Raw genomic sequence first — 15,044 nt, forward strand, 5'->3', positions numbered from 1 at the left:
ATGGACTTTAGATGGAGCTGGAAGGATGTGTTTTAAGCCCAGAGATCACTGGAAGACATTTTTTAAAAGTATGTCAATAATGAAAATAACTTCTATATTTTAGTGTGTTCACATGCGTCCATACAAACCGTCACTTTTTCTTCTTAAGAAAGAAAACCCTATAATATCTGTGGTAATGACAAATAATATGAGTATTCAAATCACATAATCACTTTCTGAATCTTGAATTGATAAGAACTGAAGTGTGGGAAGGCTGAAGGTCAGACCTTTGCTAATTGGGTAAACAAGGCAACACAGGATGTCTTTTTGGCAAGTGATTTTTTTCAACCCGGGTCAATATAATGTAAACAATACACCCAATAACATGGTTGATGAGTATGATCACCGACTTTACAGGTAACTCCCCACTGGGGCAAGAACTTCCACTTCAGTAGCCCTCCATGTTAGTGGGCCAGCTTACCTCTCCTTGGAGTAATCAGATGGAAATCTTGCTTCCTCACTAGCCAGTCCATTCTAGGAGAGATTTATGTTTAGACAGTTCTGCTGGTACTGAATCAACATTTTCTTTTGCTTGCTGGCTTAGTATTAAGTGGCTGGAACCACACACAATGAATCTAATCTCTCTTCCCTTTAAGTGCTGTATTGGAAAACAAACAGTATACTCCTTCTTCCTGAACTCTTTTTTTGCCTGTTCTTGGAGCTGTTCCTCACCCACTGAGGGGTGCCACCCTTTTCTGCCCTGACCGGTAGGCCCTCGAGTCCACATTCTCTCCATCCCTCCTAATGTACGTCATTGAAAACATAGATGTGAAATCCTTAGTCCTGGACTTTCTATATCTGTTAAGTCAGCTTAATATTCATGAGCTGTTTTAGCCATCTCATTACACTGTTCACGAATTTCAAACCTGTAAACAACTCATTCTTTTCAGATTATTAATCATCCACAGTCAAAACATTATGATAATAGTTTCAGAACATTTTTTCATGCCTGAACTCCCAATAAATCTGTGGAAAGTATAATACTGTGCAGGTAAATAGAATTCTACATGCAGTGAAGACAGCTACCTAATTTCTTACTATCAAGGAATACCAAGCCCCAGAACAGCAGAAGTAGAATGTTCTGAAGGCAAGCAAATTGCAATTGCATGTTACAGACAGGTAGAGGCTACATTGTGGGGTATTCTTTTCATGGGCCTCATTGTGTCTGCTTCCGCGAGCATGAGTCAGTACTAGCAATCAGCATTTATTGAAGGCTTGTTCTATCCAAGTCCTAGACACTATGCCATCTGGCCCTAAATGAGGTGAGAGTACATCAGACGGAAAGGCTTCTTCAGGCAACTGGGATTTAAGGTATACATACAGGACATGAACTGAGTCAACAACCTCATCTTCCTCTGGAGGTAAATGCTTGCCAATGCTGCAAGGAAGTCTAGAGCAGGTATATCTGGCCATCAGCCCTAAGGGAGTTCCCTGATGCTTCTCACTTACCAAGTCCTCCCTTGGAGTAAGGAAGCAAAGCTGGTATATACAGGACACACAGGGGAGAGGGTGTGGTTCAAAGGCAACCACTTTGGGACGCATCAGAGCTCAGTTTGAGTCTGAGCTTTACCACCAACATGCAAATTAACTCCTCTGAGACTCACTTTTCTCCTCTGTGAGAATTCTGATGCCTACTGCCTGGGGCTGAGGCATTTCCACACAAAGTTTGTAGCATTTATGGCCTGTACTCCGCATTAGACACCTATTTGTTATGATTGATTTCTCTTTTGTGTATCCGTCTGAGGCTTCTTGACTAAATTATGAGTTTCCCAGCCGAGAATCTGACACAGATGAGAATCTTCTGTCTTCCTGCAGGAAATGTTTATGGTTGACATGATGACAGTGTTGTTTATTTCAGCAAGTCTGGATGTGAAAGAGATGACCCTCTCTTCTTGGCAAAGAGAGAAAACCAACCTGTGATATAGACTGACATCTGGGCCTATCAGAAGGCCCTACTGTGTGCACTAACCTTCAGTCAGGACAAGGGGCCAATGAGAGTCCTGTGCTCTTAGATGAAATTGTCCGTGCTGTCCCCCTCGTGTGTGTGTGTATGTGTGTGTGTGTGTGTGTCTGTGTTTGCAGTAAGAGTTGTCACTCATCCCCCTTGCATATTACTTTTGCTTCTTTGCTTTATTCTGTTCTCATATAAAGGGAGGAAATAATCAATGATAAAGTACAGAAATCGATATCACTACTCCCTACCTCATATCCACCCTCCCCCTGCCAAAAAAAAATTATAGTAGACCCACTGATAAGTATTTGGACATATAAGTTCTAAACCAAAGTTCAACTTTGATATAAGAAACCTGCAAGTTAGGATCGCATCATGTGAAATAATAGTAAACTAGGGTGTCAGGAAACCTGGGTCCCCTCTGAGCTCTGCCTCTAACAGGCTTTGTAATTGTTGCAAACTACTGAATTTCTTGGGTTTCATATTTCTTACACATTAATAACAAATAAACAACAACAAAAAAAGAGGAGTAAACAAAATGACCTCTTGGGATTCTTTTCAGGGCTATGTTTGAATCCATCAAATTATTGAATTTCTCTCTTCTCTCAGCTCTTTTGGGGCTTTGCTTGAATGTCTGCGGGAACACCTATTTCATTCATTTTCAGTTTCATGGTGTTTTTACATATCTGTCTTCCTTGCTAGGCTGTGGGTTTTTCAAGAGCAGAAAATAAATTTTATTCATTTTTATATTTTTCCACTCTGCTGAATGCTGTAAACATAGCAGTTGTGGGAAGAGTGTTAATTGAATTAATGTGGGCTGCTTTGGACAGTCAAGCTATAATGTATATCACTTTGTTAACAATACACAACAATTTTGAACATAAGCATCAGGAAATAGTGTTTGCTGATTCTTTTCCTTTACCATTATTATTTTTTTTAATCAATGAAGTAAAACAGATAAAAATGTAATCACATCTGTGCTTCTAGCTCCCATTCTAAACAATAACAGCTCATCATGGTCTGATGCAGGAGGTCTTTCTGAAGTAGTTTCTTTTCTTTTGTTGTTGTTTTTGCTTTGAGCTAAAGAAAATTCCATGATAAGTATCAGACTCTTAAAAGAAGGATGACAGAGAGGGTCATTGTTTAGTCTCAACTTCTTTGTTGGGTGTTTCTCATTACCTTTTAATATAGGTAAATGAAGCCTTAGGTCAGGCACAAATTTCACTTACTCATGATTCATAGGAAGGCAGTGATTTTTGTCAGAAATTGTTGGACTGTGTCTTTTTAATTAGCATCTCAACTTACCTTCAAATATTCCATTCCAAAATCAGTAGGTAATTCCTTCTACAGAGTCCGTAAAACTGCCAGATGTGTTTACTGCTCTGATTAGGGCTTGTGTCTTTTGTTATTGACTAGACCTCAGTCAGTTTTCTTTAGAAGAATATCATTATAATCCCAGTGAATTATTCTTCTTATATTGTGAATTCGTTTAAACATAAACAAGTCTATCCCCAGCTGGCTGGGCTTCTAAGTGGAAAGTGTATCCTAGGGAAAACACTCACTTCATGGAGATTTGGCGCTGGTGGTAGAAGGCACCCTGGTAAATCCCTCAGTCAGCACTAGAACCAAAAGGGCTTTTGCAAATTGAACAGGTGCTTTGATGTATTTATCTATGGTGGACAGCCTGCTCTGCTAGACATTTGCTATAATAACTCCTTGATTGTATCCTCAGTTGTTTATCAAATGAAACATTTAAAGTAGTATATAATTAAAAACCTTAAAAGAGGCGTCCCTCTCTGTTCCTTTTATCATAGTAAGCATCACATCCCTCTTTTTTATCTTTGAGTGGCCATATAAAAAAAAAAGTAGAGTGAGACCATTACAAAACAGAGTCTTACATAGTTCTCTCCCCATGCTGATTAAAATAGAAGATGCTACCGTGATGCAGAAGATAGCTCATCTCAAGTTTGATGACGGCTGATGAGCCTTCAGTCAGACTGCCAATTTTGATTGCTATCGGTGAGGAAATCAGCCTTTGTCCTTGGTCAGGATGATGGCATATGATCTTACTTCACCCCATCAGCTGCTTCTTTGGACATCTTCAAGCTATGTTATCGTTATCCCAGAAAACCTCAATTTGGTAAAGCAAAGTAAAGAAGAGCCTTGAAAAGCATATGTGAAGGAGAAATAGATTCCTAAAAACAAAACCTCTCTACAGTGGCTTCTTCCCAAAGGAGTAGAAGAAAATACCAGAATCCCTGGACAAGATGATGATGACTGAAGAAAAGACACCATTTTTATACCTAGCAAATCTGAAATAGTAAAGAAAGAGCGGCAAAATGAAGAGGAAGGATTTCTTTCCTATCAGCAGTCAGTGTAGTGTCTTATTTCCGATAGGGACATTGGCAAAACAGTACTCTGCTTGTCATAGAATAAACATTCAATAAATATTTTATTAATGACATTAGTATGTAATAAAACACAGAGAAATTGAATTGTTGACAAGAAGTATGTGGAGAGTTGGGGACAAAGGGATGTGGATAGGGTCGGTGATAACTAGGTTCTAAGCTCGTAATGCAAATTTGTTATATTTCTCCTTAGATTAATGATGGCACCCAAACCTGATGACCAAGTTTCCAAAGTGGATCTTGTTCAGGGCCTTGGAAACATCTAGAAGTTTTTAATATTTGAAGCAAGACGGAGACATTTTGAATTTTTCTGTAGGACTCAGTAGGACTGGGGAGACACATCCAGTTTTCCAGCTCAGCATTCCATTGAAGGGATATCCTGTAACCTCCTTTCTCATTGCATAGTCCAGAGTTTTTCTTTAAACCTTCATGATTCCACTGGACCCCGTTCCTGCTTGAACTCCTAATTTGTTGATGAAAATTTGGTGAGGTGAGATTTCTATAATTTTGGGAATTCTCTGTCTTTGATATACATTTTATTTTAAAAAAAACAACTTTTGACTGTGGGAAACTTTACATAAACAAAGTAAAGAAAATAGTATTTTGAGCCTCAGGTACCCATTACTCAGCTTCCAGAGTCATCAGTATTTTGCTAATCTTCTTTCATCTTTCTACCGTGCCCCTGAATATTTTAAAGCAGCCTCAGACATCTTGTCCTTTCCTTTTGTAGATGTAAATATTATACTTCAGGATGCATATCTAACAAGTAAGCCTCCTATTTTTAATAACTGCATGGTCTGTATTTTATGGAGGCTAGAGAGATAATACTTTATGAAAGGACATTATCCTCTTCAGGCCTGACTCTGTGATATGATGGAGGTGTGATTGTGTGTGTGTGTGTACACACGCATTTATACACATACGCATCCATGTAGGACTGGTCCTCTTTTGTAATTCAGGCCCCAGCTCAAATGTCACCTTCTCAAAAGGACTTCTCTGACCCCTAGCTAGAGTAACCTTTCCCCAACTAGGTCATGCTATCGTATAACACTGTTTTAGCACTTACCACTATCTAATATTATCTTATTTATTAATTTCTTTTTCTATTTTTTGTCCATCTCCACCAACAAAAATGTAAGCTCCCTAATAGTAGAGACCTTTTCTGTTCACTTTATATCCCATAGAAAATCCTTCATAAGTTTTGGTTGAATGAATGCATTTTAATAGTTAATGGAAGTTTTGTTAGCATTCTTCCAAAAATTTATTTTTCTTCCACACATCCAAAAATGCATGACTTTCACGTGCCAATTCCTAGTGTATTTATAATTTGGTGAGATTTCCTCATGGTATGGAGTGAGGGACCAAAGATAATCCGGGATAGTTATAATATCTCTCCATAAATCTCCTTAAACTGATATATTCAATAGACACTTCACTTGGTCAGGAAATATAGTTATAAGTAGCATCTCGTTTTGGATTTCTCCCGGAAGAAAACCGTAACACAAGGATTCAGATAAAAGTTTATTTGAGAAAGTGAAAAAAGGAAGCGAAAGGAGACAATAAAGGGTGTGTTATGAAGCAAGTTACCGTCATTGGCAACTGGAGTTTGTCATCTTCCTGGAGAGATTTTGGGAGCCCAGGCAAAACACACACCTGAGCCCTCTCACTCAAGGTTGAAAGAGTTTGAATAATTTACCCACCAACTTCCATCAGTCGCTAATTCCTGGTCACTAACATTCAGGAGGGCAGAGCAATCTCGAGATGCAAGAGAGAACCTTCAGGCAGAGAAATACAGGTGCTGGCAGTTAGAAATTAGGCAATGTGCCCTATTAGGGGTAAGACGGCATGGTTGGGGAAGGGACAGGCATCTTACATTGGATAACACAATATGATTTTTTTAAATAAACCTTTATTTCTCCACTTGCCCATCCCCTATCCTTGGTGCCTTTTGATGGGCATGCAGTCTTTGACAAAACTGTATTATGAAACATGCATGGTATATTTCTTAGTAAGCTGGATTAACTGTCAGCCTTGGATCCTTGGAACATTTTCAGAGCCTAACTAACAATTGTAAAACCTATTATCTTGATATACACATACATTGACCATAAAGCTCATCAGAAAGTTACCCCATGCTCTAATAATAAAGTTTTGATCCAGGGCCAATTATAGGCTTGGAAGCAAAGCACCTCTGTAGAGCAGGCATTGATATCGTGTAATAATTCAAATATTTTATTATTTTATAATGTGTTTAAGTCTGGATAGTTAACCTCCATTTCTCAGTCTTTCCATAGTTACTATCCTTTTTTTTTGCATATTACATGAAGGATATGGAATATTCAGTGAAGTCTTTGACTGATCTTTATACTTTCAGTAGTCCAACTGAAATTACCCTTGGTTGCCTTGGAACTTGGGGCATAAAATTCAGAAGAAATTTTTATAAATTATTCAAGCTTTGACTCTGGGAAGATAAACAACATGGATATCTAGTCTAACCAATGCTTAAATTCCTCTAACCTCTAATTCTAAATTCAGAAAAGAATAGGCCTTAAGGTTTTTTGTTAATTTTTGTTTGGATTACAAGTTGTTGGAAGCTTAGAGTTAGTATCTAATAACACAATCTATGTAAAACACAAATTGTTGGCTCAGAATGAGATCTAACTTCTAAGATACAAAGGGACAATCGTGTAAAAATGGTCTTTGTTTTCTTAGGAGGAATAAACAGGGATTGACTGAAAGGTAATCCCTTCAGATTCTAATGTTTAAAGCATTGCACATTTTTAAAGGAGAAAAAGCATTACCTTTCAGATCACATGTATAAAACTCTTTACTTAAATGGCTCCCTTAGGTTGGCATGGTTTTAAACCATGACCTTCAATCAAATGGTCAAAGGACCATTTGACCTTTGACCTTTGGGTTTGTGATACAGGCACAATCTGTTAATGCAGATTTACAAACTGTGGTCCAGCAAGCCCCCCTCAGGGCCCTTGGTGTGTCCAGAGCAGAGGGCCAAGCTGGCTGCACTGCATGCTTCCCACCTGCAGAGTGCCGTGCTTTCATCTGTTGTATACACAACACTTCTGAGAACATTTAAGTTGAAGGAACAGTCTCTGTTCTTTAAAAAGCAGGCAAACAAAAATATTTAAACCGTTATATATTTCCTTATTTTGTTTAGCCTGCTTTTCTGACCACTTCTCTTTAGGAAGCCCTTGGGTTTCTAGAGGAAAAACTAGCTTTTCTATGTCTAACTTCAGATTTACTTTGGTAACAGTGAGATTGTAAGCTCCTACAGGGCAAAGGACTGTGTATTCTTTACTCGATGGGCACTCAGTAGATTGCTTCACCAATAACTGTTGTATGGGCAACATTAAGGAAGTGCTTACTATTACCAGGGGCTATTCCAAGGCCTCTTTTCATGTTATGTTATTTAATTTCACACAAAACCCCCATGAGCCACCTGATTCTGCATTTGGTGAAACTATGACATAGGGAAGTTAAATTTATGCAAGGACCCACAGCTGTAAGTAGCACAGTCAAGATTCAAACACAGCTCTTCCTAATTCCAAATGTGGCCAACTCCCATGCTTCTAGCCACTGCCTATGTGGTAGTTTTAAAAATGTCCACAAATTCTTTGACACTCTTTCCACCAAGCGGTGGAGTCCAGGTTTCCCTCCCTTGGAGTGGGGGGCTGGACTTAGTGACTCATTTCTAATGAACAGAATAATGTAGAAGTGAAGATGTGCAACTTCAGAGACTAAATCATTCAAAGGCACTGTGGCTTCTGTCTTGGTTGCTCTGTCTTTTGGACCGTTCACGCTGGGGGAAACCAACAGCCATGTTTTGAGCTGCAGTATGGAGAGGCCCACAAGGAAAGAAAGTGAGGGAGTCCCGTGGCCAGTGTGGAATGAAGAGCTCAGGCCCCCAACCCAATAGCCAATGTGAAACCCAATCCTCTTGACAGAAGCCACCATAAGAGTGACCTTGGAGGTGGAGCCTTCAGCACCAGTCCAGCCTCAGAAGGACTGCAGTCCCTTCCCCGCCAACAACTTGACTGCAACCTTGTGAAAGACCCTGAGCCAGAATCACCCAGCGAAGCCTCTTCTAGGTCCCTGCCCCTAGACTGTAAGATAATAAATGCTTGTTGTTTTAAACTGCTAAATTTTGAGTTAACTTGTTATGCAGTAATAGATAGCGAAGGCAGCCTAACACTGCCTTGATCATTAAAAAAATAAATTGTCTTAATTTTATTAAATCTTAAATTTTGAAATACTGATCCAGCAAGGGGAAATTTTCCAGAAAAAAACAGCTGCCGAATATGGGTAGTAAAATATTAATGCCCCGTTAACATAATAGTTATAATGACTTCCCTGGGATTTGGGATTTTGTAATTCAAAGGACAACTGCCTTAAAAGTCCATGATTTAAAAGGAAGAGTATTAATAATAACCACATTGTTGAAGAGAGCATTTTGAACTTTTAAAAAATTCTTATGGGAAAACTCAGGAAGTATTTTGTTTGGTAAGTTATCACTCAAAATCTTAAATTGTCGAGAGCACGCTTGCACTTCACATTATTTAAAGAGGGATATAAAACAAAGTTGAATTTTAACCTCTTCCCTAGTGATTTCACTCAAGTTTTCAAAGGGGGTCCTAAAAGCTCATAGGTCAAGCCGTGTCTTGGTTTGCTCTGCCTGACAAATTGAATTAACTCTGCTTTATGGCCACTTGCAGTTTAATAAATTACTTGGACTTTGATTAATATCTTTTGAGCTTAAGCCCAAGAATTTGTATAAGACTTTGGGACATAGTACTGTAAACTTATTTAAAGATGGACTCTGAGAGCTGGAAGGGATAGGTTAGTGTTGGTTTCAGTACATGTATAGGTTCTGAATTTGGAGCATTTTAAGATCCTTATGGAAGATCCTAAATTATTTGCCTTTTTAAAAAGTATGTGAAAGTGATTTTTTTCTTATGTATCTACAAAGTAAGTGATTTAAGTAAGTTAAGGAATTCATTCATGAAGTGGATATGGCTAGTTCTTGTTTGGTTTTCAGAATGAATATAGATAGAGATACTGGTTTTCCTTCCCTGCGTTGGAGAACACAGATCAGACCCTGCTAGTCCTTCCCTTTCAATGTTTTTTCCTCCATGCAGCCTATACCCTGAAAAAGTATTTAAAAAATACTTTTTATGTTGAACTGGACTTGAAAGTTTATGCTTGACCTTGATTCTGGGTTTGTGCTGCAGGGGAGGATAAAGATGAATATTGATAGCTGAGTATAAAGACCCATCATTACTATAATTCATTCATTCAGTCACTCACAAACCACTCCTTAATTCAGTCTATTCTTTGCCCAGCAGAGCAGGAGACTAGGTGCTAGAATACTATCATATGGTAAGCAACTCAGACATAGCCTCTGCCTCACAGGAGTTCATGGTCTAGAATGGAGGAGGACATTAACCAAATATAATTAAAAACAGTTTTAAGTACTATGGAATAAAAGTATAAGGAGACAAGATTCAGGTTGGGGCTTGGTGGTTAGGGAAGGCTTTCAAAAGAAGATATTTGAAATCTAAAGGAGTAGAAGTAAGAACAACAGTCAGTGTGGCCAGAGCCCAGAGAGCAAGGAGCATGGCCTAAGAAGAGGCCAGAGAAGTAAGCAGGGACTGTATCTCACATGGTCTTGCAGGCCGCATGGTAGTCTCTATCAATAGAAAGGGAAATAGAAAACCATTGAAGGTTTTTGAAGCAAAATAGTGACACAATCAGGTTTGCATTTGAAGGAGGTCACTTTGCTTTATAATGAAGAATGGATAGAGGAGGAGTGGACAGAGGTGTTCAGGGAGATGTATTCTGAATCTGTTGGAGGCCAGAGGTGTTAGTAGCATGGGCCAGAGTGGTGGTGATAAAGATGGGGAGAAGTGGAGAGATTTATTGTTACTTATGGTTAATAGATATACCACTTATTTATGAAGGAAAGTAGACTGGACTTCGCGCTGTCTTGGATATGATTGTGTGAGGGACGCCATGGAAAACTCCCCGGTATTTGGCTTCTTCAGGGGAACGGGGAACACTGGAGGGAGACCAGGCATAGGTTAGGAGAAAGTAGTTTGGTTTGGGGCCATTTTCAGTTGGAGGCCTTTTTAAGACATCGGTAAGGAGATTCCGTGTGGTCTTGGTCCTGGATCAGAGGTGTCTGGAGATATAAATTTGGAAGTCAGGGGTTTAGACATAGTATTGAAGCCACAAAGGTATCACTCTTAGCTCACAGAGTGAAAATGGAGTGAGAGAAGAAAGCATAGCTCTGAGCCATGAGGAATCCCAACATTTAAAAGCCACGTGGGGCTTCCCTGGTGGCGCAGTGGTTGAGAGTCCGCCTGCCGATGCAGGGGACGCGGGTTCGTGCCCCGGTCCGGGAAGATCCCACATGCCGCAGAGCGGCTGGGCCCGTGAGCCATGGTCGCTGAGCCTGCGTGTCCGGAGCCTGTGCTCCGCAACGAGAGAGGCCACAACAGTGAAAGGCCCGCGTACCGCAAAAAAAAAAAAAAAAAAAAAAGAAAAGAAAAAAGATATGCATTAAAAGCCACGTGGAGGAAAAGCTGACAAATAAGAATGAAAAGTGTGACAGAGAAGATGCTAGAGTGTCATCTCAGAGGCCAGGGAAAGAGAATCATTTAAGATGCTGCTGAGGGGTGAAGTAAAAAGGGCCCTGTAAGTGTCCTTTGGGTTAGTAAAATGATGTCTGGAAGGACTTCAGGGAGAGCTGGGCTGGTGTAATGATGGAGCCAGAGGACAGAATGAAGCGTCATGGGGGTGTGGGGAGTGAACAAAGTGACACAGTGGATAGAGATAGCTCAAGACATTTGGCTCTGGAGGGGAACAAAAGGATGGAGCTTTAACTAGAGGAGGAAATAGCATTAAGGGAGAGGTTTCTAAAGTTAGGAGACCCAAGCTTATCTAAGGGTAGATGGGAAAGAGCAATGGGGCGGATGAGGGTTGAAGCAAGAGAAAGGGTGGGTAATCAATCGTGCAGGATTCCCAAGAAGCTAGAAGGGGTTCCACTCTGAGGACAGCTGGAGGAATCAGAGAGGAGAGAGGAGAGAGGATTCCTTCCCTTCTGCACTAGGAGGGAAGAAGGGAAGGGTGCAGATGCCCAGGTGTGGTAGCTGCAAGTTAAAGGCGTCTCTATGAAATGGCTTCTTTGAAAAGTACCTGAATGGGAGAGAGAAAGGGATGGCATCCTGGCAAAGAAAGGAAGTAGTTTCAGATTTTTGAGGCGGACAGAGAAAGCTTGAATATATGAAAGGGAGTAAATTAGTGAAGCTTAGTAGGATCCCTAGTCATTTCTTGAAGGCCCAGTTGAGGCTGATGTTCAGAAATTCATGGTGATACAGTGTTAAAAGAATTATAAAGTATTTGATGCTTACTGGAGGCATTCAGCCATTGCCAAGCACAGGGAAAGTGGGATCATCTAGGCCCTAAGGTTTTGTCAAAGAGCTGTGATGAAAAGATGGCATCAGCAAGGGAGTCTCTGAAATGATCAACCAGGAATCTAAGCTGGTTAAGAAAAATAAGTTAAGACAGGAGAGAGAGAGAGTAGAAGTCAGAGTAGTTGATTAAATGTGATAGAAGAATAAAGGTCAGTGATCCGAACAGGATGCTGCACCCCAGAAGAAAGAAATTTGAATCTTTAAGAGTGGGGCCCATAGATGATTTAAAGCTCAGTGGTGATTCCAGTGCTTTTTTTTTTTTAAGGAATATAAGGATGTAGTGTAAATAAAAACAAAACAGGAATATGACGAAGTGATTGTTATTAAGCCCATAATGATAAAAGATACTAGCAGTGTGAAATCAAGATGAAGACACAATTAGAGAAAGCAGTCAAAAAAAGTGTGCCTTGGGGCTTCCCTGGTGGCGCAGCGGTTGAGAGTCCGCCTGCCGATTCAGGGGACGCGGGTTCGTGCCCCGGTCCGGGAAGATCCCACATGCCGCGGAGCGGCTGGGCCCGTGAGCCATGGCCGCTGAGCCTGCGCGTCCGGAGCCTGTGCTCCGCAACGGGAGAGGCCACAACAGTGAGAGGCCCGTGTACCGCAAAAAAACAAAAAACAAACAAACAAACAAAAAAGTGTGCCTTTAAAATAAAACAAAAACTCTAAAACCATATGCATTTCCTTCTTCACAGATTGAAGTCATAGGTCTTGCCCTCTTGCGCATTCTCTTTGATGTTAGAAGTCCACAGCAAAGAAGGAATAATTATTATAGGGAAGCTAGTACAATTCAGGACAAATTATCTGGTGTTTGGGGATTTGACTGATGAAAACAGGGACTAGAAACATGGTAATTATTTGTTCACTACAGTCTCTTTGGAGGGACAGCACTTTGGCCTACTTGGCATGGGAGGGTGTCAGTCTGGCTGCAGAGGTCTGAATGTGAGGCTTGGGTTCCTATATGGGGCCTGCTTGGCCTTCAGTTAGCCTAGGTCCTTGGACTCAGTGGCTCTATCATGGTGCACTCACCTTGCAATGGTGTCAGAATTTTATTAATTGAAATCACATATGAAAGTATAATACATTCATTTTTTTCCTGGAATTCAGTAATAAGGATCGTCACTGCCACATTTTTTCAGTTCAGACAACTCACTTCTGTTCTCTACATATTAAATAGAATTTTATTAATTGAAATCACATATGAAAGTATAATACATTCATTTTTTTCCTGGAATTCAGTAATAAGGATCGTCACTGCCACATTTTTTCAGTTCAGACAACTCACTTCTGTTCTCTACATATTAAATAGAAGGTAATGGTATAGTTAACGTCTAGCTAATTGGAGTGCTTATGAAATGTACAGGGCTCATAGGCATAACGACTGCCTAAGAAAGCCCAGCAAATCTAGCTAGATACTCCTACCCCCAGCCCATAGCCCTTATCTGTCATTCCATAAATTTCATGTCAAGGGCATTTTCTAGAGAAGATGATCATAAGGAGATTCAGGTAGACCTGAAGTAGGTTGTGAAAACTCTGGCATGTTTCACTACGGTATTAGGGTTCTCTGGGGAAACAGAACAAATAGGATGTGCATGTATATAGGAGATTTATTTCAAGGAATTAGCTCACACAGTTATGGAAGCTAGCGAGTACAAAATTTGCAGGGCAGGCTGGAGCCCAGGAGCAGAGCTGAAGTTGCACTTCAGATTCAAAAGCTGTCTGTTGCAGAATTCCCTCTTAACTCTGGGAAGTCAGTCTTTTGTTTCATTCAGGGCATCAGCTGGTTCGATGAGTCCACCCACCTTCTGGAAGGCAATCTGCTTAAAGTCTACTGATTTAAATGTTAATCTCATCCAAAAACCCTCCGAATAGTGTTTGACCATGTATCTGGGTACCGTGGCCCAGTCAGGTGGACGCATAAAATTAACCTGACACCAAAGCGGATTATAGCACTGTCTTCTCTGGATTCAACAGTAACAAAAAATACTCAATCTAATTAATCATTTGTCAAGTGCTTCATATACGGCAGGTGCTATGTAGAACATAAACATTACACTACAAGCTGGGTTTGGTCTTTGCTGGGAATCAGGAGCATTTTGCTGTATGTATTTTTTGGCACTTCGGTCTTATAACACTTAGCTCTGGGCAGACTAGAAAGCACACAGACTGCTCAATGCCAGTGACAAGAGACTTTATAATGATGTGTTTGAAGCCAAAGCTTTGTGAAGCAAGACACCACAAGCAGTTAATAGATTTCCATTTGACAGTAGCTGTAAACGTTAATCACAAGAATCACTACAGTGGTCAGCTCATACACTGGTTGAAGCAGAAGCCACAGCCGTAGAAGCCCTTACTTAGCCTCCTTTAGCTCCATCTCACCGTTGCCAAAGCATCTTAAATAACTGTTGTTCTGACCACTCATGCTCTCAAAAATCATCTTATTAGCCTAAGGATTGATCTTCAGATTCCTTAGCCTGGTATTCGTAGCCCTGTGATGTTACCCCAGCCTACTTATCCATCTGGATTTTCTGCCGAGCTTCAAGCTGAACTGCTTCTTTGCCCTCAGAATATCTCATTTGTTTCTGCCCAGCAATTTTGTTCATGTTGTTCCTCCACAGTGGCCCTTCTCTCTATTTTTTGCAGCCTCTCATTCTACTCATCCTTTGAGGTGCAGCTCAAAGGCCACAATGTCAAACTCCTGCTCCATTTCCAGCCACAAGCTCCCTTGTCCCTTTTCCCTGGCACTTCATTGGCGTGTTTATTAAGACCCTCACACTTTCTCTCACTTGAGTTTCTCATGGGCATTTCCTTCCTGCATATGGCATGTATTCAGGGTCGAAGTCTGCAGCTTCCCCGGCCGGTAGCCTCACTACAGTGCCTTGCAGATGATGAGCGTTCTGCTCTGTGAGATCTTGTCGAGAAAAATCAAAATAAGGGACCTAATATGTAAAATGTCATTATGATTTACATTAAATTCATCAAGGAAAGAATTTTGGTTGATTTTTTTTTTTTTTGCATATCCTCCACAGCAATGTGCTGGGCCATAGTGGGCATTCAGTAATTAGTAATTGATGGATTTATTCTCTGTGTGATAAAGGTATTTTGGATGCATTCAGACTAAAGTAGAATTGATGATACAGGTTTCAAAAGGTAACATTA

At 40.4% G+C, this 15,044-nt stretch overlaps 1 protein-coding gene across 6 annotated transcripts in view; it reads left to right on the plus strand.

Moving 5' to 3' along the window:
* The window catches only part of GHR (growth hormone receptor), a 290,708-nt gene that overhangs the window by 2,178 nt on the left and 273,486 nt on the right, over positions 1 to 15,044 (plus strand). The gene's annotated exons all lie outside the window — the stretch shown is intronic.

This window comes from Kogia breviceps, chromosome 4 (genome assembly GCF_026419965.1).
Source record: "Kogia breviceps isolate mKogBre1 chromosome 4, mKogBre1 haplotype 1, whole genome shotgun sequence".
Taxonomy (NCBI): Eukaryota; Metazoa; Chordata; class Mammalia; order Artiodactyla; family Physeteridae; genus Kogia; species Kogia breviceps.